The following is a 24,206-nucleotide window of genomic DNA, read 5'->3' as shown; positions in this document are numbered from 1 at the left end:
GAACATGACCGAAGCAGCAAAGGGTGCTTTTGGTTTTCCAGCCCTCCTGTTTTGTCTGTTCTTGTGGTGACATCATGGACTGTTGCGACACTGACACATGCATGAATAAAAGGGAGAAGGGCCCTCTAAGGGCCCCCAGTTCGCCAAAACCAGCGGTGGCATATTTATTGAGGAGTTTAAAGATGAGCATATACAGAGACAACCTGTGAAGTGGTACAAGGTGGCTGCAGGCAGGCCACTGGAGTCACAGGGGTATCAAGAGGTTGCTTACCTGCTGGCGCCTAGGCAAATGTTCTCTGTGAAGAAACATTTTCAAAACTCTCAATAAATGTGGGCGGGTGCCACTGAGGGTTTTGCCGAACTGGGGCATCTTACCGGAATCCTGTGCCGTTGTATTCACTTTTGTGATCACGTCACAGGAGGGCACAAAGCAGGAGGTCAGAAATGCATAGGCACCCTTTGATGCTTCGAGTCACATTCACATTTCGTTGAAAGATTTTGAAAGGTCTCTAGTGGTTCCAACCTGTACACGAGAGTAAAAATTGCGGTCATGCTGCGCTCCAGAGGGGTGTTATCACGTTCGATGGGGCTACAGCCCTGCGATGTCCTGAGACGAAGTTGAAACGTCCGTGGGTGTCAACAGTATCAAAGGTTGTCAAGAACGCCGCCCTGTTTCCCATCGCTGTCGTTGCTGTCGCTTACGACCACGAAATGTGTGGGAATCTACGTCCCAGGATAAGAGGTATCACTGACGTCTTTTATGCGACCCCTTGAGGCCTTTCCGTGTCAGATCTACGCGGCGGTGTGTCTGGAATGTTTTTCTCGGCCACTCTTGAGAAACTTGCGCGATTTCAAAGGAGGGCGTCGCGATTCTGGCCTCGTTCACAGAGACATCAAAAGAAGAGGTGACATGTGGGTAAGAGGAGCTGTGAAGGCGTACACATCGTGTGACACACCCACAGTGGCGTTTGGCAGGATTGTGGTGAAATTTGATGCCAGTGTGACATCATTTACCTGCCTTACACGCTGCTTGAACCTCTGGGCAGTGGCCTTTTATTTGAATGCGTCGACATCTTGCTGTTTGAACCGTCTTCTAGCTCGAGAGTGATGTCGCATGGCGCCACTCTTTTGCAGCATTGCAAACGAAGGTTGCATGCACCTTTACGCGTCACCATGGGAGGCAATTATGGAGTTTCCAAAAAGTGATCCTTTAATTCTGTTGGGCAGCGTAGTTTACAGATTCATTTGCTGATAACTGTTCTCGCAGACAGGAAGCTTCTGTATGAATCTAAATAAAATTTGTCTATTTCAGAGTAATAAGTTGTTAACTCGAGTAATAATTTTTTATGTTCTCTTTTTTATGGCGCGAATATCCAACTCACTGACGATAAAAATCACAAACTAAAGACAGCCGAGGAGAAATATGTTCTTGTTTTTCCTTAGATCTCATTTTGGAGTAAAGATGATTTCTCAGCTAATGACTCAATTGCTAATGCAACTGCGAACACAGATACAGTAACGACAATAATAAGGATTCCTGCTCAACATATTTAAGACTGTACCCATTATACTTCACCCTTCCAGCACTAGGCGCCTTTTCCCGTACGATTTAAAAGAATTATGGTTCAAATGGCTCTGAGCACTATGCGACTCAACTGCTGAGGTCATCAGTCGCCTAGAACTTAGAACTAATTAAACCTAACTAAGCTAAGGACATCACACACATCCATGCCCGAGGCAGGATTCGAACCTGCAACCGTAGCGGTCGCTTGGCTCCAGACTGTAGCGCCTAGAACCGCACGGCCACTCCGGCCAACTTAAAGAATTATAAACCCAAATATCCATATCGAGTAAAACGACTTGTGAGGTCATATAACTTGTAAGTTGGGTAATATTGATTTTACAGCTGATGATAAAATATTCAACGGCAATTACCATGTATTATATTAAGTATATCGTTCGAAAATTCCGTCTGAGTTCTTCAAATAAATGTTTATAGTCTGTTCAAAAGGACCCAACAAAGTCGGTCATAGGAAATATTCCAGAATTCATTTGTATGATGTAGACATATAATATGCAGAAAACACTAGGCTGAATGGTGACTCAGCTGTAGGTTTATCCGTTACCACTGAAACGATATCATTAAATGAACTCCAGAAATAGAGTCAGGTTTTACGTTTAAGTGACAATTATCTGCAAATTTCTCATAAAAGACCGAACTGTGGTAAGTTACATATAATTCATTCAGTCATAGTACCACTAAAGAAGTAATTTCTACAATACTACTTGAGAAAAGTCTTTCAGTAGAACGTAAAATTGCAATAAAATTTAGGCAACATCAAAAACATGCCCAATACGCCGCAGAAATGGGGCTACAAAACTTGAAATAGGGCTTTCTTGAAAGTGGGCATGGTGCTTTGTTCTCGCGTATGAGGATGCTCCATCCAATCGAGAAGGTAATACGTTCGGACCTGTTTGCAGGGTTTGACATTTTTTACCATCGGGCGTCGTCTCGCCGGGATGCTGCTTAATGAGCAGGTGGCCACGAGGAGCTCCCAATCTGAGAAACTATTTAAAAACCTCTGGGATTCGACTACAGTGCGCCTATCTCAACGGGGCCGGGCGATGTGGCCGAGCGGTTCTAGGCGCTTCAGTCTGGAACCGCGTGACCGCTACGGTCGCAGGTTCGAATCCTGCCTCGGGCATGGATGTGTGTGATGTCCTTAGGTTAGTTAGGTTTAAGTAGTTCTAAGTTCTAGGGGACTGATGACCTCAGGTGTTAAGTCTCATAGTGCTCAGGGCCATTAGAACTTTTTTTTTTTTTAACACTCCTTGTATATCGCATATGAATACAAAGTTTCTGGAAACAAATATGATATATTTCCCACGTTATTGCGTGTTGTAGTTGAAACTCTATTAGATTTATCACCGAGCAATGTAAATTGTAATATATACTTATGCTAAGCTTACGACAGATATCAGTTTAAAGCATAAAGGTTTCTGTTCCCTTTGACATACCACTGCTGGTGTGATTACTTATAACATCAATCTTGTCCTCTCCAATTCCTTCAACTATGCTTAGTATGTAAGACGACTATAATAAAAATTGTATTAACTTAGGTATTCTGAGCAAGATGTTTTGTATTTTGTAAACTATGTTCCATTGTAAAACCTGCAATAACAACTGCTTCCACTACATACCTCACACAGTAATTACCATCATACACAGCTGTAAAACATTACTTACTGTCTTTAATTACAACCACCGTATTTCTTTTTTACATAAGTTTTAAAAAGTACAAAATAATAAAACATACGAATTGTAAAACAAGTTTAATACAGGGCACAATTATTGAACTACATTAAATAAAATTGTCAAAACTTGTGAACGGTTTGCGTTAGGAGGTTCAAATTGCACAGTAGGCTGCGGGGCATGGTGGAAATTAATATGTGAATATGGTATGGTTTAGCAACGGAGCCCACTTTCATTTGGATGTGTTCTTCAATAAGCAATTTGGGGGATTGATAATCCGCATTTCACCATCGAGAAGTCTCTTCACCCTCAACAGGTGACTGTGTGGTTTGTAATGTCCAGTCACGAAATATTCGGTGCGACATTCCTTGATGTCACGGTGACTACCAAACGGTACGTGAAGGTTTTGGAAGACGATTTCATCCCCATTATCAAAACTGACCCCTATTTCGACAAGATGAAATTCATGCGAGACGCTGCTCGACCCCATCGAAACAGGAGAGTGTTTGATGTCCTGTAGAAGCACTATGGGGACCGCATTCTGGCTCTGGCGTACCCAGAGGCCACTGGCATGTGCCTGGATTGCTGCCATAGTCTCCGGATCTGAACACATGCGACTCCTTTTTGTGGGGCTTGTCTTTAATATAGATAAGGTTAACCGCAATAACCTCAGAATCATTGCTGAGCTGAAAACATCCATTCAACAGGTCATCGATAGCATCGATGTTCCGATACTTTAGCGGGTATTTACTGATACGTGTTTATGACTGACCCATATTTAAAGCTTATACAACTGTACATTTAATAAGGCATGTATGTTACCTTATTTTAACTGGTTTTATATGTCTTCTAGTACTGAATACGGTCACAAAGTGACCGAAATCTCGATATGCAATAGACATTATTTGCCAGTGATTGCTATAGACTGCCGTATACTAACTGAAATAAATACAGTTGCTGGGCAGAACTGCTTCCCAATGGAATAAAACCTATTATGGCTCTACATCTACATGGATACTCTGCAAATCATACTTAAGTGCCTGGCAGAGGGTTCATCGAAACACCTTTACAATAATCATCTAATATTCGAAAAACGGCTTTGTTTTAATGGTGTCCAACCCAAATCCTGTGTCATGTCCGTGACACTCTCCCCTGTTTCGCGGTAGTAAAAAAGTTGTGCTCTTCTTTGAACTTTCTCGATGTACTTCGATAATCCTATAGGGTAAGGATCCCAGATCGCGCAGCAGTACTCCAAAAGGAGAGGGACAAGCGTAGTGTACACAGTCTGCTTAGTAGATCTGTTACATTTTCTAAGTGTTGTGCTAATAAAACGCAGTCTTTTGTTTGCCTTCCTCACAACATTTTCTATGTGTTCTTTTCAATTTAATTTGTTCGTAATTGTAATTATAATTCCGGAGGTAAAATAGTCTCCCATTCGGATCTCCGGGCGGGGACTACTCAAGAAGACGTCGTTATCAGGAGAAAGAAAACTGGCGTTCAACGGATCGGAGCGTGGAATGTCAGATCCCTTAATCGGGCAGGTAGGTTATAAAATTTAAAAAGGGAAATGGATAGGTTAAAGTTAGATATAGTGGGAATTAGTGAAGTTCGGTGGCAGGAGGAACAAGACTCTCGGTCAGGTGAATACAGGGTTATAAATACAAAATCAAATAGGGGTAATACGGGAGTAGGTTTATAACGAATAAAAAAATAGGAGTGCGGGTAAGCTACTACAAACAGCATAGTGAACGCATTATTGTGGCCAGGATAGACACGAAGCCCATGCCTACTACAGTAGTACAAGTTTATATGCCAACTAGCTCTGCAGATGATGAAGAAATTGATGAAATGTATGATGAGATAACAGAAATTATTCAGGTAGTGAAGGGAGACGGAAATTTAATAGTGACGGGTGACTGGAATTCGAGAGTAGGAAAAGGGAGAGAACGAAACATTGTAAGTGAGTATGGGTTGGGGGAAAGAAATGAAAGAGGAAGCCGTCTGGTAGAATTTTGCACAGAGCGTAACTTAATCATAGCTAACACTTGGTTCAAGAACCATAAAAGAAGGTTGTACACATGGAAGAATCCTGGAAATACTAAATGGTATCAGATAGATTATATAATGGTAAGACAGAGATTTAGGAACTAGGTATTAAATTGTAAGACATTTCCAGGGGAAGATGTGGACTCTGACCACAATCTGTTGGTTGTGAACTGTAGATTAAAACTGAAGAAATTGCAAAATGGTGGGAATTTAAGGAGATGGGACCTGGACAATCTGATTACACCAGAGGTTGTACAGAGTTTCAGGGAGAGCATAAGGGAACAATTGTCACAAATGGGGGAAAAGAAATACAGTAGAAGAAGAATGGGTAGCTCTGAGGGATGAAGTAGTGAAGGCAGCAGAGGATCAAGTAGGTAAAAAGACAAGGGCTAGTAGAAATCCTTGGGTAACAGAAGAAATATTGAATTTAATTGGTGAAAGGAGAAAATACAAAAATGCAGTAAATGAAGCAGGCAAAAAGGAATACAAACGTCTCAAAAATGAGATCGACAGGAAGTGCAAAATGGCTAAGCAGGGATAGCTGGAGGACAAATGTAAGAATGTAGAGGCTTATCTCACTAGGGGTAAGATAGATACTGCCTACAGGAAAATTAGAGAGACCTTTGGAGAAAAGAGAGCTCAGATGGATACCCAGATCTAAGCAAAGAAGGGAAAGCAGAAAGGTGGAAGGAGTATATAGAGGGTCTATACAAGGGCGATGTACTTGAGGACTATATTATAGAAATGGAAAAGGATGTAGAAGAAGATGAAATGGGAGATACGATACTGCGTGAAGAGTTTGACAGTCGAAAGAAGGCCTCCGGAGTAGACAACATTCCATTGGAACTACTGACGGCCTTGGGAGAGCCAGTCCTGACAAACCTCTACCATCTGGTGAGCAAGATGTATGAGACAGGCGAAATACCCTCAGACTTCAAGAAGAATGTAATAATTACAATCCCAAACAAAGCAGGTGTTGACAGATGTGAAAATTACCGAACTATCTGTTTAATAAGTCACAGATGCAATATACTAACGCAAATTATTTACAGACGAATGGAAAAACTGGTTGAAGCCGATCTCGACGAAGATCAGTTTGGATTCCGCAGAAATGTTGGAACACGTGAGGCAATACTAACCTTACGACTTATCTTAGAAGAAAGATTAAGAAAAGGCAAACCTACATTTCTAGCATTTGTAGAGTTAGAGAAAGCTTTTGACAATGTTGACTGGAATACTCTCTTTCAAATTATAAAGGTGGCAGGGGTAAAATACAGGGAGCGTAAGGCTATTTACAATTTGTACAGAAACCAGATGGCAGTTATAAGAGTCGAGGGGCATGAAAGGGAAGCAGTGGCTGGGAAGGGAGTGAGACAGGTTTGTAGCCTGTCCCAGATGTTATTCAATCTGTATATTGAGCAAGCAGTAAAGGAAACAAAAGAAAAGTTCGGAGTAGGTATTAAAAACAACGTTGAGATTCGTCGATGACATTGTAATTCTGTCAGAGACAGCAAAGGACTTGGAAGAGCAGTTGAGTGTAATGGACAGTGTCTTGAAAGGAGGATATAAGATGAACATCGACAAAAGCAAAACGGGGATAATGGAATGTAGTCGAATTAAGTCAGGTGTTGCTGAGGGAATTAGATTAGGAAATGAGACACTTAAAGAAGTAAAGGAGTTTTGCTATTTGGGGAGCAAAATAACTGATGATGGTCGAAGTAGAGAGGATATAAAATGTTGACTGGCAATGACAATGAAAGCGTTTCTGAAGAAGAGAAATTTGTTAACATCGAGTATAGATTTAAGTGTGAGGAAGTCGTTTCTCAAAGTATTTGTATGGAGTGTAGCCATGTATGGAAGTGAAACATGAACGATAAATAGTTTAGACAAGAAGAGAATAGAAGCTTTCGAAATGTGGTGCTACAGAAGAATGATGAAGATTAGATGGGTAGATCGCATAACTAATGACGAGGTATTGAATAGAATTGGGGAGAAGAGGAGTTTGTGGCACAACCTGACAAGAAGAAGTGACCGGTTGGTAGGACATGTTCTGAGGCATCGAGGGATCACCAATTTAGCATTGGAGGGCAGCGTGGAGGGTAAAAATCGTTGAGGGAGACCAAGAGATGAATACACTAAGCAGATTCAGAAGGATGTAGGTTGCAGTAAGTCCTGGGAGATGGAGAAGCTTGCAGAGGATAGAGTAGCATGGAGAGCTGCTTCAAACCAGTTTCAGGATTGAAGAGAACAGCAACGACAACAACAACAACAATTGTAGTTCCTAGGTATTTAGTTTAATTTGCGGCCTTTATAATAGACTGTTTCATCATGTAACCGAAGTATAACGGATTCCTTTTAGCACTCATGTTGATGACTTCAGACTTTTCATCATTTAGGGTCAATTGCCAATTTTTATACCATTTAGATATCTTTTCTAAATCGTTTTAATTTTTTTCATCTTCTGATGAGTTTACTAGACGTTAAACGACAGCATTATCCACAAACAAGGTAAGACGGCTGCTCAGATTGTCTTCTAAATCGTTTATGTAGATAAGGAACTGCAGAGGCCCTATAACACTAACTCAAGGAACGCCAGAAATCGCTTCTGTTTTCCTCGACGTCTTTCCGCAAATTACTACGAACTGTGACCTCTCTGGCAGGAAATCACGAATCCAGTCAAATAACTAAGACGATATTCCATATGGACGCAATTTCACGACAAACTGCTTGTGTGGTACAGTTCAAAAGCCTTTTGGAAATCTAGAAATACGGAATCAGTATGAAATCCCATATAAATAGCACCCAAAACTTCGTGTATGTAAAGTCCTAGTTCTGTTTCACAAGAAAGATGTTTTCTAAGTCCGTGTTGACTGTGTGTCAATAGGCCGTTCACTTAGAGGTAATTCATAATTTTCGAACACAATATACGTTCTTGCTGCAAATCGACGTTGATAGTATGGACCTGTAATTTAGTGAATTCAAATGGTTCAAATGGCTCTGAGCAGTATGAGACTTAACATCTATGGTCATCAGTCCCCTAGAACTTAGAACTACTTAAACCTAACTAACCTAAGGACATCACACAACACCCAGTCATCATGAGGCAGAGAAAATCCCTGACTCCGCCGGGAATCGAACCCGGGAACCCGTGCTCGGAAAGCGAGAACGCTACCGCACGACCACGAGCTGCGGACAGTGAATTACTCCTACTACGTCTCATGAATACTGGCATGACCTGTGCAACTTCCCTGTCTCTGGACACAGAGCTTTCGTCGAGCGAGCGGTTGTATATGATTGATAAGGATGGAGCTATTGCAGCAGCATACCGTGATAGGAAACTAATTGGTATACAGTCTGGGCCAGAAGACTTGCTTTTGTTGAATGATTTATGTTGCTTCACAACTCCGAGGTTATCTATTTAAAGCTACTCATGTTCGCAGCTGTTTTTGATTCGAATTCTGGAATACTTACTTCATCTTCTTTTGTGAAGAAAATTTCGAAAGGCTGTGTTTAGTAACTCTGCTTTCGCTGCATTGTCGTCGATAGTATTGCCATTGCTGGAGGGCAGAGAAGGCATTTACTTTGTCATGCCGCTAGCGTGCTTCGGATTTTCTACTAGGTTCCGAGATAAAGTTTGGTTGTGGAAGCTATTACAAGCATCTCGCAGTGATATCCGCGCCACGTTTCGAGCCAATATTGGAGATTTTGCGTTCGTTTAATTTTGGCATGCTTTTTTCGTTGTTTCTCTAACAAAGTTCTGGCCCGTTTTGTGTACCAAGGAGGATCAGCTCCGTCGTTTGTTAATTTATTTGGTATAAATCTCTCAATTGATGTCGGTACTATTTGTTTGAATTCAAACCACACCTGGTATACTCTTACATTTTTAATTTGGAAAGAGTGAAGATTGTGTCTCAGGAAGAAGTCAAGCGAATTTTCATCTGCTTTCCTGAATACTATATTTTTTGTTTATTATTGGAGGATTGGGGGGGGGGGGGGGGGTTACAAGATGTATCTAGTCTCGCTATGACAACGTTGTGTTATTTAATTCCAGTACCCGTTTTGGTTCTCGTTATTAGCTCAGGATTATTTGTTGCTAAGAGGTCAAGCGTGTTTCCACAACCGTTAATATTCGCGTGAGCTCATCAACTAAGTGCTCGAAATAATTTTCAGAGAATGCGTTTAGCACAATTTCGGTTGATGTGTTATGCATACCTCCGGGTTTAAAAGTGTATTTTCTCCAACATATCGACGGTAATTTACAGTAAGCATCAACTATAATTGTCTGAGTCCGGTATGTGTTTGAAATTAAACTCAAGTTTTCTTTGAACATTCCAGCAATTGTATCATCTGAGTGCGGAGGTCGGTAAAAGGATCGCATTATTATTTTATTCCGGATGCCAAGAATGACCTCTGCCCATACCAGGTCACAGGAACACTCTGCTTCAATTTCGCTACGAGATAAACTGCTTCTAACCGCAAAAACACGCCACCGCCAACTGTGTTTAGCCCATCCTTTCGAAACACCGTTAGGTTCTTCGCAAAAATTTCAGCTTTCAGTGTCTATAATATATTTTGTCAACAACTACACATCCTTACCTGTCTCCTCAAGTGACTTCGTCTCTGAAAGCTGGTATGGGGCACATAATTCCCGACTGTAAACTTCCAACAGCCGAGGAATGGAAAAAGGAAGCTAGGAGAAAGCATGTGAAATGTGTAACAAACAAACGCAAGTAGAAGAAATATATCCCCTGTAGAGTAAAAAGGTCATAATGTTTCAGACTACAATCAACGGATGCACGTGTGAGTTAACGAGAATTTAGCCCTCACTTAAGTATATGGTCGAAAGGGTTAGCCTTCAGGAATTGTGAAACGAAAATCTTCGCCACGAGATGGGGAAACCGCCTATTGTGCTGAATGAGGCCTTAGTGCTGTAGTGTGCGAGTGAGACAGACGAGAACCTACGCCATAGAGAAACCCAGTAGAAGCCCTTTGTGGCTGAGGATACGTAGCAGTGTTAAAAATGGCGGACCTAAGATCGGCCATAAAGGGAAACATTTTAAAAAACTATTTATTTCTGTAGTAGTGCAGGGAATGAAGCCACAGTAATTTTAATCTGCCATCCTTCATAAAAATTCATGGTGATCCGAATAAAACTTGAATATTGATTATATCCTTAATAGTTTAGGATTTACTGTTAAAGTGAAATTAACAAGTTTTGTAACAAAGACCTCAATGCTAAAATGTGAACGCTCTGGTCGATCATAACGATCGACATTTCATATAGAAGCGCAACATTAAAATGACAAATGTTGTACATATCAACTCTGTAACTTTATTTGTTTAAAATAAATAGTAAATTTAAATGAACAGTATTTTCAGTTAAGAATCAGACCATCATTTCCTCCACACAAAAAACAATGAACGATGACAGCATGACACCTTATTGAATCATTAGGTAATGGAATATTTGTTGTAAAGTTTTGTGCACAATAGTTACTTTTGGTCTTTATTTATTTATCAGAAAGCACATTGCTGCAAGGCTAAAAGAATTTAACAATGTATATTATTGTTACTTTATTTAGAACGTGAAAGTGGTCAAGCTTTGATTATTTAAATGTGTTAAAATGTAAAATAATGTAGAATAAGCTGCAGGCCATCAGATGGACGGCTTCAGGAAAGGGAACTGCCCTAGTCAGCCGAGCGAGGGTATTCGGCGAGCGGTAAACGCGGCCAGGGAGGGACAGAGAGAGACAGTTCGGCTGGAGACACCAAAGGGTACAGTTCGGATGCAGATGCGAAATCGGACGGTCGGTCCTTAGGCAGCCAGGAAGTGAAACGACTTAGAAAATTTCTCGTTGTGTTCTATCGCGGGGCTTGGTCTCTGAGCGGTGAACAGCCGCGCACCTGGTGTGAACTCTTTTAACTTTTCGCGTAGTTGATGTGGAATGTCTGACTTCTAATTCACGATGAGACTTGAATGATCGAACTGTGTCAAATGGATATGCGCTCGAGTTAATAGTAATTCTAAATACGGCTACTTCCGTTATTTGTTTGCTTTCTGAATAAACATTATTCTAATCAAACCGCAACTGTGTGGCCTACATCATTTATGGGTCGTTAATTTAGTTCCCGATATTATTATCGCTGTTATTATATGTTATGTCAACTTTGTATTTCGCAAACTTGCCATCAGCCGGACAATTTAACCAAAGGGTCACAAGTGTAAAATTTAGGGCGTGTAATGCGACACGTTCGGTTCAACCCCTAGACGAGTCTGAGCCAAGACATTTCGACGAAGAGGAAAAGCATGTCAACCCGTACATCTTTGGGGATGTTAGCTCGCACGCGGGAGCTACTAAAGAGTAAAATTGAAAGGTACTGTCGCAAGGAAAAACTCCATGAAGTAGACTTCATAAGCACATAATTATAATTACAAAATACAACAAAGTGTACAAATACACCTGTCAGAAGGTACTATGAGGGGCAGTCAAGTTAAACCTAACATCCTGCGCAACGGGGCCATGGAATGGTTCTATTAAAACGTAATAACAACATGCGTTGAGACATTTATCCCACTGGGAGACGAGACTATCAGTTCCTGTTTCGAGGAACGCGATCGGCCGCTGACGGATCCACAACTGTACCCACTCATGTACTTCCTCGTCCGACTGAAACCGGCCTCTACGCATGTCTCTCTTCAGGTCGTCAAAGGTGTGAAAATCACGGGGTGAAAATCAAACGGATGTTGCAGTGTTTTTCGCACCATATCACTGAAGGGTGGCAATCCTCCGATTGGCAGTGTGGCAGCGTGCGTTATGGTGGTACAGGATAATTTCGCCCGACACCATTGCGACAGACAGAGGACAAACGCAAAGCCAACAGTGGAAACATTCCACACCTATGTCCGCCTGTTTAGCTCATTGCTTTAGTAGTGTTCGATCTGTCGATATGCATATCAAACAAAACATTGTACCTCATACAGTATTTTGGTTTGTGGTTACAAAGCGCACGTTACTTACAATGGGTAGACTTTGGCTTGTCACATAAAGTGGGCATCTCCGGCAAAACTGTACAAAAAAGGTGTTTGTATTACAGAATAATTTACAACAGCGTAAAAGGTTAACACTGGCTGATCTTTTGACCGAAAGTCAATGACGGGTGGTGAAGCTTCCAGCATTACGGAAAATGTGGAGGATAGGTCACAAAATATTTGCTTAGGAAAGACACTGCAGAGAATGCGGCTGCAAAAAGTAGTATAGCCACTAACAGGAGACGTCGAGCTTGTGACGGCAGTAGCACAGATGAAGAGTAAATCAACCTGTCGCTGAATGCTGTAGGTGACATTCAGAACACAGTAGTGGAAAGTAATGTTTCAGACAATATTGTCAGCATAGATTCAAACTCTGAGTCAAGTATATCAGCAGAAAAATCGAGTACGCCACCATCAACCGAAGAGGTTGAAATGACGTCACAGTCCCATTCTGTAGTTCAGGACGCGCCATTAGATGGCAATACGCGGATCTTGGTGACGCCACGACCCATCTCTGTCAACCAATGCAGACAGATTCACTCGAGGATGCAACTGAAAGTAAACATGATGAGACAGCGAGTGATTGTCAACAACAGGAGACGTCACACCCCAAATCGTCCGCAGCCCATGGTCTAGTGGCTAACGTTGCTGCCTCTGGATCACGGGGTCCCAGTTTCGATTCCCACCAGGGTTTGGGATTTTCTCTGCCCGAGGATTAGGTGTTTGTGTTGTCTTCATCATTCGTGACAGTGGCTAGATTGGACTGTGAAAAAAATTGGACTGCGTAAAAATTTACACTTTGTACGGGCACTGATGACCGCGCAGTTGACCGCCCCGCAAACCAAACATCAAACAGCCCAAATCCCACGACGAACCAGCGGAGTTTTACAGAAATAATAAACAAACAGCTAACGAAAGTGATCACAGAAGTGACCGGGCACTGGAAGAATGTTTGCAAACTACTTCTGCGCCGCCCTTGGCAGACGAGATGGTGGCACACGACTACCCTTCAGATTCAGCGACTCCGCCCGCGGTGGAAAACTACTCAGGGAGTGGGCGGAGTTGACAATCGGTGACGGCCAGTGTCAATGAAAACCGTAAGAAAAGTAAAAAGGAAGGTTCAAATAGAAATCGTGCGTTAGTCTCCCGTCACATTCTCAGGAAATATCTGGCATGGAATGGCCTGATAAGGTAGACTAGGGGGAAAAAAGAAAAGGTCTTCATTATGATTTCATTCTCATCACCGGCACGCAAGTAGCCCAATAAGACTTACACTCGGTGGCCGAACTTCCCCAGATGGGGCCTTCCGGCCAACAATGCCGCACGCTTATTTAACTTTTCCACACCCATCCCACCAAAGATATCCAAAACTGTTCAAAGAAGTTCTGGGAAGCTCATGACGACCTTCTTCGACTGCAGGGGCTCACTGCTCGTCAACTTCCTCGGGCGTAGAAACAAAATCAATATACAGCGCTATGAAGATACTGCAGAATCTGCAATTCCCGGGAATGCTGTGGGACGGAAGCATATTGCTGCATATGCCCGTCCCCGCACGGACTATTGGATGAACGCTACGTTTCAGTGATTTAATTGGGAAACACTGCAAGACCTTTCATACATGTTTGGTCTTCCACGGTGTGATTTTCACACCTTTGGCGATCAAAATACATGCGTGGACGTCGGTTTCAGTCGGACGAGGAAATACATGAGTGGATCCGTCATTAGCCGACAGTGTTCTACGAAACAGGAGTTGACAACCTGCCTGTTAGCTTCTGTCTCGGATTCTTCGGCCTACGTTCCTCTGATGATTTTTCTAACGTTTCGTCAGCACGAGTGCCGGCATTGTCAAAGTTTCACCTTCCTTTGCTGGTCGTGTACGAGCCGAACTCTCGGCCGCAGACTATATGTACCTGACGCGCTAACATCCGAGGGCTTCTCCACGTCCATTTCCGGTGCGGTTCTCTTTCTACCTGCGACGGTCGTTCGCTGCAGCACAGGATGCCAGGATCCCTTTACCTTGACGCCTTCCTCTTTCTTGTTGAAGCTGGTCTCGTGTTTGTGTATTTCTACAACTTCTCTGAACAAGCGGGTGTGATAGTTCTTCTCTACAGCCAGAACTCTCGTGTCGGCGAATTTTACTTCGTGATCGGCCTCACACAGCGAGTGCTCTGCGACAGCCGATTCCTCCACCTGCCCCAACCTGCAATGTCATTTATGTTCTGTAATCCTGGTGTTGATCGATCGTACAATCACTCCAACATAAACTTCCCTGCATGTGCATGGTATGGGGTATATTCCTGGCTCTGCAAGTGGGTCCCTTTTCTCATTTGCCGACCTGAGACACTCTTTGATTTTCCTTGTCGGTTTGTAAATAGTCTTTACGCCGTGTTTGCGCGATATACGGCCGATTCTGTCCATCACTCTGGGACTGTATGGCAGAAAGGCCGTACCCAACGTTTCTCTTTCTGATTTCTCACTTCGCTGAGTGTTTGGTTCTGTTACACTTCTAATATCATCTGTGGAGTGCCCGTTGCTCCTCAGAACACTTTCCAAGTGATGTATTTTCGCGTCTGAGGTGCTTTGGCTCACATACTCGTCTTGCACGCATTACGAGCGTCTTAATCATGCCTCCTTTCTGCTCGGATGGTGATTTGATAGTTTATGCAGGTATCGGTCCGTGTGTGCCGGTTTTCGATACACGCTGTGTCCTACGTCTTTTGTCCTGCTCTACTTCCTTAGTAAATTTTATGTTGGCATGAGGACTGTTCAAATGCCTTAAGAAGTCACCGAGCTGTTCTTCACCATGGCTCCACACAACGAAGGTATCATCGACGTATCTGTACCATACGTTAGGTTTAAAAGGTGCCAGGCCCAGTGCCTGTGCTTCGAAGTGTTCCATGAAGTTAGTCACCACTGGACTAAGAGAGGCCGGCCGAAGTGGCCGTGCGGTTGTAGGCGCTGCAGTTTGGAACTGCGAGACCGCTACGGTCGCAGTTTCGAATCCTGTCTCGGGCATGGATGTGTTGATGTCCTTCGGTTAGTTAGGTTTAACTAGTTCTAAGTTCTAGACGACTAACGACCTCAGAAGTTGAGTCCCATAGTGCTCAGAGCCATTTTGAACTGGACTAAGAGGACTAGCCACGGCGAAGCCTTGCAGCTGTTCGTATAAGTTGCCATTCCACGTGAAATCGCTCGTGGCGAGACATGCATGTAAGAAATTCTGATGTCTTGCGGGAAGATGGAACCGATGTGCTCCAGAGAGTTCCTGAGTGGCAGTTTTGTACACAAAGAAACAACATCAAAGAAGACCAGGATATCGTTTCGTGTAAGTTTTAGTTTCTTTAGCTTTTCAATTAAATGTTCTGAGTCCTTAACGTATGTGTCAGACTTCCCCACGTGAGGCTGGAGGGGCCAAGTGTTTTGCCAGTTTATACGTCGCTGAGCCAGGAGGTCTAACAATCGGTCTTAGTGGAACGTTTTCCTTATGGATCTTAGGTAACCCATACAGCCGAGGTGGTAGGGCTTCTGTGTTGCGCCGTTTCCTCTGTATGTCCGTCGGCATAGAAGGCGTCTTGATTAACTGATTCTTATTCCGTGTGATACGCTGCGTCGGACGTGCATTTAGTTTTCGGTACGTCGTCGGATCTAATAGGTTTTTTTTTGGAAATTTGTGGAAAGTTCCTATGGAAGCAAACTGCTGAGGTTGTCGGCCAACTTCAACTAACTTACACTAAGGACAACACACACACCCAAGCCCGAGGAAGGTTCTAGCCTCCGACTGGGGAAGCCGCGCGAACCGTGGCAAAGCACCGCAGACCATGCTGCGAGCTAGTACGTCCTGAATCTTGTGCTCATAATCTTCGAAGAGTGAAATTATGATCAGAAGATCCGGGAGGCGAAAATACAATACTTGAAAAGTGTTCTGAGGAGCAGGGGCACTCTCCAAGTGACATTAGAAGTGTAACATAGGTAAACACTCAGAAAGAGAAATGTTGACTACGGCCTTTCTGCCATACATTCCCAGAGTGATGGACAGAATCGGCCGTATATTGCGCAAACACGGCGTAAAGACTATTTACCAACCGACAAGGAAAATCAAAGAGTGTCTCAGATCGGCAAAGGAGAAAAGGGACCCACTTGCAGTGCCATAAATATACCGCATACCATGCACATGCGGGGAAGTTTATGTTGGAGTGATTGGACGATCGATCAACACTTGGATTACAGGACGCAAACGACATTGCTGGTTGGGGCAGGTGGAGAAATCGGCTGTGGCAGAGCAATCGCCGTGTGAGGCCGATCACGTAGTAAAATTCGCCGACACGGGAGTTTTGGCTGTAGAGAAGCACCATCACATCTACTTGTCCAGAGAAGCTGTAGAAATATACAAACGCGAGAACAGCTTCAACAAGACAGAGGAAAGCGCCAAGGTAAAGGGATTCTGGCTTCCTGTGCTGCAGCGAACGACCGTCGCAGATAGCAAGAGAACCGCACCGCGAAGCCCACGGCCGTTGGCTCGGCTCCAGTCCACCACCGGCAATGGAGGCTGGAACTTTGACAATGCCAGCCACTCGTGCTGGTGAAACGTCAGAAAAATCATCAGACGAACGTCAGCCGAAGAACCGGAGACGGAGGCCAACAGGCAGTTTGTCCACAAGTGGCCAAGAAAGCACTAAACAATTTTGAAAAGGGATAATCGTCTCGTGGGCTAGATGTCTTAACTTGTGTGGGGGTTGCTTGATCTTCATTTGGCTGCCCCTTACAAGTGCCAGTTCTTCAGTTACTTTGATAACTGTAAACAATGTAAACTACTGAACGCCACTCTACATGACGTAGCGTTTTTCTCACTTTTGAATTTTTAATACAGAATATAACTAAAAATAAAAATGTACTGAATGTTCTGTGTTAGAATGCATCCTATGTGTTCACAGACAAAAAAATAATTTCCACCCAACGTCATAATGACTAATAACAAATTCATATACTGTAGGGTTCAGAGTAATAGTCACGTAGAAAGGATATATGAGTTCCAATTCCAGTCTGTTACGTAGTACCACCAAATGGCTTGAAGATGTATGAAGAAGGAAGCTCCGTTCTCTAAGATGACCCCGTATTTCATGGAAATGAAATATAATGGCTAAATTTAAACCATTAGTGATCTTAAAAATGTGCCAGCGATTCTTAAACACCAGCGAAAAATATTTTAAATATTCGTAACTGGATCGATTATGGCATGTAACATCACTTGCATTTCTAAAATACATTATATGAGACCTGGAAGCAAAAATGATTAATGGCAAGCAGAAGAAAGTAGCTGTTCTCTAAGGAAACTTATCCTAGTACTTGGCGCTCGTGTCAAGAGAGAGTTACTGAAAATCTGTGACGTGCGAAAAGACACTCGCTGCTGCAAATCATAGATCAGAAGCAACAGCACGCATCCTGCAGGGAGAAGCTGAGACTAGCTTAAAGACGACGGCTGCACTGTGGCCCTGATCTTGCGCAAGGCAGGCCAGGGACAGATCACTCACAGAAGCCTTAGATCAAGGCTTACGCCTGATTGACCATTTCATATAGTCAGCAGAGATCTTAATAGAAAACTAAAGATAGCATTCTCAAATGACGCGCGTGTGTGTGTGTGTGTGTGTGTGTGTGTGTGTGTGTGTGTGTGTGTGTGTGTGATCAAAGGGTAAAAAGAGTTTGACAGCAATTTAATTGCTTGTACCAGAATTTTACAACAAAATAGTTTCCATGATGTATTATGACAAGAAAAATACCTAACGATGGAATACATTCCTGTACCTTTGGAAAGGAAAGGTTAATAGGCGTAGATCTGAAAGTTAGTAGAAAATATTTTAAAATATCCTGGTCTCCTGCACCAGCAGAAGGCATTAAATCAATTAGTGAGAAATTTTACCGATAGTTTCAAGCAAATATTCATAAACTCGATGAAACTTTTTTGAAAAATTCAAATTCCAATAGCGTAAAAAGTCGCCAAAAATTATAGAAAATCTAAACCTGAGCATACGACGTACGAAAGAGGCTATATATTGTACAAGATTCCTGTCTCCTCTTTCCACTCCGTTCACGTATGTTAAGCGTGAAGAAAGTCTGTCGACAACCTCGTTAATAAATCCGCATTGCTCTAAATTTCCCTTCGCAGTCCGTACAATAGATATGTGTCGGAGGACTTCGTGCGTTTACAGACTCAGTTTGGAACCTGAGTCCTCTGTATTTTGCAAGACTTTCCGCAATACCCTCCCCCCAACGCCTATCCTTAAAGCATCTCTCTTTGTTTGACATTGTTATGATTCAGGCTAACTGTTCGCATCCCTGAAGAAGCGCGTAAATCTTCTTCGAATTTTCTTTATCTCCTCCGTTAATACAAGTTTGCAAAGGATTCCAGGCTGTCGAATAACACTCAAGAATTGGTCAAATGGCAGTTTTATAAGCGACTCTGTTTCGTGTGTAACTTTCACTTGTTATCAGTCTTCCAACAAATCTGAGTAGTACAGACGGAAGGTAAAACTTTCCTTTGACAATGGGGAAGACATAGAATGTGCTATAATCAATAACGATAATCAATAACGTATCTTCGAGCCGACATAAAATTGGAAAAAATGTTCAAATGTGTGTGTAATCTTATGGGACCTAACTGCTAAGGTCATCAGTCCCTACGCTTACACACTACTTAGCCTAAATTATCCTAAGGACAAACACACACACCCTAGCCCGAGGGAGGACTCGAACCTTCACCAGGACCAGCCGCACAGCGTAAAATTGAAAATTAAAGCAAAAAACCGTCCCTAATCACAATAAATTACTTTCTGCTGAAGTAAAAGACATAGGTGAGCATAAGAAACTTCACACTGGTTGAATATTTTCTAGCCTGTAACAGTTGTGAAAAGATTTTTTGTCAAAATCTGAATATATATGGCAAACAATAGAAGAACAGCTTGTGCCAAATATTTTTAACAACAAATGCCAGCTGAATCGTCAAACTAATTACACAAATAAAAAGTAAACTATAATTACAGAAATTATTATATATAAAGTAATGAACCATCAAGAACAGGGAGAAAACAATACACAGAATAACATTAAAAGTCTGGGGAGAAAACATTAAAATAACTTGAAAGAGGACTAACTTTAGTAAATAAAGAAGAATATAAAATTAACTGTAATAGATGTATGAGTGGGCTGCATCAGCGACATTGTACGTAATCTACATAAGTCAAAGCAATAAATATGAAACTTACATATACATAGTTAAATTATTATAAATTGTTCTAGACAGTTAAAAAAGATGGACCTGGAGTAAAGCTTATGTTAATGATTATAAGGATTGCAAGACAAGAACAAAAAAGAAATCACTAAAAATGGTTATCACCAGGTATGAATGCCAGAAATATAGCAGTAAGCAAATATCCACCACAAAACGACAGTCTTATCAATTTGAAGAATATATGTAAGCAGAACGATTATCTTCCAGGATAACACTGTTATACTCATCATATAGAATAATAATAATAAGTCCTGGTGCTCAGTGAAGAAACAAGTTCCACCTTAATTACAGCTACAAAGTATGATAGTAACGTTCTAAAAAAATGCAATGATAATTAGTAGGGACTGAATACTTGTCAGAATATAAAGTTGCTTCATAAAAGCTCATGCTGAGATATATATTTTACTTTCAAACAAATAAGTAAAAAAGAGTATAATTAGTTTAACTTAACAACGAGTTTTGCATAAATAAATTGTGTAAAAGCGTAGGACATATAGAAGTGCATTTTTTTTATAATAAGACCTTAAAAATGTTACTGTATTACTGCATATAATTACAATAAGTCCATCTAGCAATGTAAAAAACTGTATAAGAATTCAGACTAGAAATGTGAAACAGTGTAATAAAATATCAATTAAAGGTAAACAACCATTTCTACTTTTACCCACAGTATGCAACCCTTGTATGAGCTAACATGTAGGTTAACATATTACACAAAATAGTATCAAGAGATCCATCTTGCTCCCACAGTCAAAGAAAGTGGAAAAAACATCAATAACGAAATGTTTATGGCACAATATGAAATGACTTCAAAAGCAGTATTTGTAAGAAATTTCTGTCTGAGCGTTACAAAGTCAACGCTTCTCTTCGTCAGAAGAGTATCTGACTGCCAATTGGTGAAGCGATGCCACAGGCGTAAATGCTGTAATGCCCCCTGCGACCAGAGATATATATGCGCCAGCGATGATACATCGCGCTCAGTAGCATTGTACCGTTCACGGTGTATGATATTTGATACACTCCTCAGTAGTGACTTGCTACCAACCGATGATTTCCAAGTACGTGAGTAGCCATATCCTCTGTTGACTCACATTATCATTTTCTCAGCCTGGTAAATGAATCCCAGTAGTTTGAACCATGAGATAGAAACTGTGTCTGCTCTAACCATATCCTGTGCTTTTTCTTAAAACTTTATTCAACCTCTGAGGATTTTTCTAAATTTCTGTACTTTTTCAGTAAAGCAGTCGGAAACGGTTCCAGTAGCCTGTCACACGCAGCTATATCACATTCACACGGAACATCTTATATATCTGAGACTATGAGTATCCATTGATAGAGCGCAGCACCTTTTTTTTGTCGTCTAGGCGCACATCAGATTGATCAACAAAAAAGAGCATACGACGTTGCTTCCGATACATGTAGTAATAGCAAGTAAAATTGGATGAATCTTTCCAGCTGCCTAAAAAAGTTCGCTGTGCCAAATGTAACATATCTGAGTCATAGAATGTTAAATTCTGCGTGGTATCAGTAAGAATGGCGACAAGCAGGAAAACATTCATGCAATCTGAGCTCCATTTTTATCGTGCACGTTAGTTAATCATTGAAATTATGTTGCAGTTTGCTCATGTTAGTTCCTTCACTGTGTCCCAGCTTTTACAGTGAGGTACGGTAAAAAGCAGGCGTCTGACATTGCTTTCTGTTCTCATTAATCAGTCACCAGAGCCAAAACAAAGATGCAGAGAGTAGCTCATAACGGAAACACTTAACAATTCTTTAGCGTGGGCGAAAATATGATATTTCATTGTAATAATGTAACTGCAGAACTAAAGCAGTTATTCTAATATTTGCACAAAATAATGGCAAGTAAAGCAAGAGGAATATGTTAGTCAAACAAGGCAGGCAGTAATTCGGTCTAAGTGCTGGAAGTACATGAAAGTAGAATTACTCTGATCGATCCACGTTTTCTATAGAGTTTATTACACAACTGAGAAAGGACGCAGAGTTCAAGTGCATTAGTAGAATAGTGCCGTAGCATCACCGTCCACGGTTAATGTGCAGCGTGGTAGTCACGCGTTGCAAATCTTATCATTGTTACCTATGCGTCACGATGCACCACGCCTCTATGTAGATACAGTGGCTTTCCAGACGATGGGCTGAACCACGTATAACACCAAGCTTCTGCCGGGATAATGCATCAAGTAACAGCCATTCGCCCGCGTCCTTCGCAAACTTCGACGTTTATTCCAGTGCGCTGAGTCGTAAACATCCGCGCGTCATAACAGCGCTTCCTAGCGGCAGAACGTAGTACCTTTTAAGTTCTGTGCCGCTCCGCTCGGTGGCAGCACTAGTATATCAGCTCTCTGTCTCAAGTTCCCGATCGAAGTATACATGTTCACCCTTACTTTCAGACCACTATGGCACTATAAAGCGCATGGCAGAGGGTACTTCCGTATTAGGACGTCTTACTGTTGCATTCATGTATGGGGTGAAGAATGACAATCTAAACGACCGTGTGTACGTTATAATTAACTTAATCGCAATGGGAACGATTGTAATACATTGCTAGATTAACCATTATTTTTTTTACGTTTTCTGGGGTATAACGAATAGCTGGGGTTTGTTGCGTGACAGATGGATCACTGGTAGTGGCGGATTTATAATTCAGATACCTTTTGTATCTTCGTTCTGGAATACCCTTTAAATAACGCCATTGTCGGAATCTGCCTATATTCATCCATGGAACTAGTTGTAGGAAAAATCTCACAGATTGGTGATCGGAGGTTAGGGCAAAGGCAATTATGCATGTGTCTAAGTACTCGTGCATTAATGGGGTTGGATCTCCTAGAATATACCACACAATTAAGCTATCGGAAGTGCTTGGTGGTTTGTCATAAGAAATTTCCTTTCTGCAGCTTACAATTGAAGGACTCGGCGATAGAAAGCACTAAGCAACTACAGCGTCAATATTAACTGTTGCGTGTAATATGTTGGTTGAATTCAAATACGAGAATATTACTTCAAAAGGCAAAACAATATTTAGTAGTCATTCCTTTTCAGTGATACAAAGGAAACGTCTCATTACCAGCATGTGGTGCGTTTGAAAACACAATTTAAAAAAATCAGATCAGCTGTTTCGAATCTGGGGATTAGCAGTTTCTTCCGCTGACTTTTTCAATTTAGTCATAATTTTTATAGAAGTATATATGTTTCTTGACTCTCAGGTAGGTACAGTAAAGGCTATCCATGACAATGCTCGTTTTATTAAATATTTTTATCTGTTTGAGGTGAGAAATCACCTGATTTAATACGACAAAAATGCCAAACATCTCTGGTGCTAGGTTTTACGCAATTGTTATCAAGAGACTGAGTATAACATTAATTTTCTCTTGCAATATCGTTAGTTAATATTGTCAAGTTTCTCGCTATTCATTGTCAGCCTCACTCTATTTGCATGACATACACAGGTCATATTAAATAATTCTGATATCCATCTGTCAGATTATTTATAGACTTCCGCTTCACATATTTCATTTTATGTCTAAAGGCCGAAACCATGTGGTTTTTTTTTTTTTTTAATTCTCTCATCTGTTGCTATAGGACCTCCCAGGACAAATAGTCAATATTCAGGCATATGACATTAACGATCATTTGAAGCAAAAAACTTCAAATGGACATGTGCCTTATTCTGAATGATTTCTGAGAGAGAACACATTTAATGTACATTATTATTCGTTTTCTGTGTTATTCAGTACCTCGTTAGATTTACATACACACAGCAGCTAGTAAACATGCGTTTTACAAAGTATCACGTGAAAAATATGTATTTTAATATACTCCCCCCTAAACGTTTGTGTACATGTCACATTCCAGCTATTGTACAATTCACAACAAATGTTCGAATATCCCACCGCCAACTTCAGTGCATTTGCGCACTCTCGCGACAAGATATGGTGTTGTTTGTCTGAGAGCCTCTGCACGTTCCCTAACGAGCACAGCAGCGTCCATGTTGTGACCAAGCAATTCATCTTGCGTATCCACCTTTCGTTTCTACGTATCACACTTCATCCAGTCCCATAAAATGTAGTGGCGTTACGTCTGGCGATCTTGGTAGCCAATTAATTCTACTATCATGACCAATACAGTGATTAGGGTAAATGCGGTTGAGATATTCCCTCACGGGTATGGTAAAACGTAGAGGGGCTCCACCACCGTAGAAGTAGCCTAAGTGGGCAAAGTAACGCGCTCAAGGTGCCCAGTAAACGACCTTTCCAAAAAATGCAAGTAATTCTGTCCCATCATTCGCTCTTCTAAAATGACTGAACCTATCAACACGTCACCGATCATGCCGCACCAAACACTGCCCGAAAAACTAACTTGGAAATTGGTTTCTACTGTAGCGAGTGGATTTTCCTGCAACCATGATGTTTTTTGTTCATCCCATTCGAGTAAACGTGGCTTCTTGTTAATGGAAGTAAATGACGATTGTCATTCAACCAGTGTCAAAGTTGTAGTGTGGAATTGACGCCAAAGTGAAAATTATTGACACGCAGTATGTGAAATGAGTAAAAGTTTTCCACCTGTAATGTTCGCCAAAC

At 41.6% G+C, this 24,206-nt stretch overlaps 1 protein-coding gene across 1 annotated transcript in view; it reads right to left on the bottom strand.

The window, feature by feature from the left end:
* LOC126272859 (probable cytochrome P450 6a14) overlaps positions 1 to 21,888 on the bottom strand; it is a 117,389-nt gene extending 95,501 nt beyond the window's left edge. Inside the window, exon 1 of the mRNA XM_049976073.1 lies at positions 21,707 to 21,888. The gene's annotated coding sequence lies outside the window, so the exon portion shown is untranslated. The remainder of the gene's footprint in view (positions 1 to 21,706) is intronic.
* Between the last annotated feature and the right edge of the window lie 2,318 nt (positions 21,889 to 24,206).

This window comes from Schistocerca gregaria, chromosome 5 (assembly GCF_023897955.1).
Source record: "Schistocerca gregaria isolate iqSchGreg1 chromosome 5, iqSchGreg1.2, whole genome shotgun sequence".
Lineage (NCBI taxonomy): Eukaryota > Metazoa > Arthropoda > Insecta > Orthoptera > Acrididae > Schistocerca > Schistocerca gregaria.
Note: the sequence above shows the minus strand (reverse complement) of the source record. Positions and strands in the feature narration are given on the sequence as shown.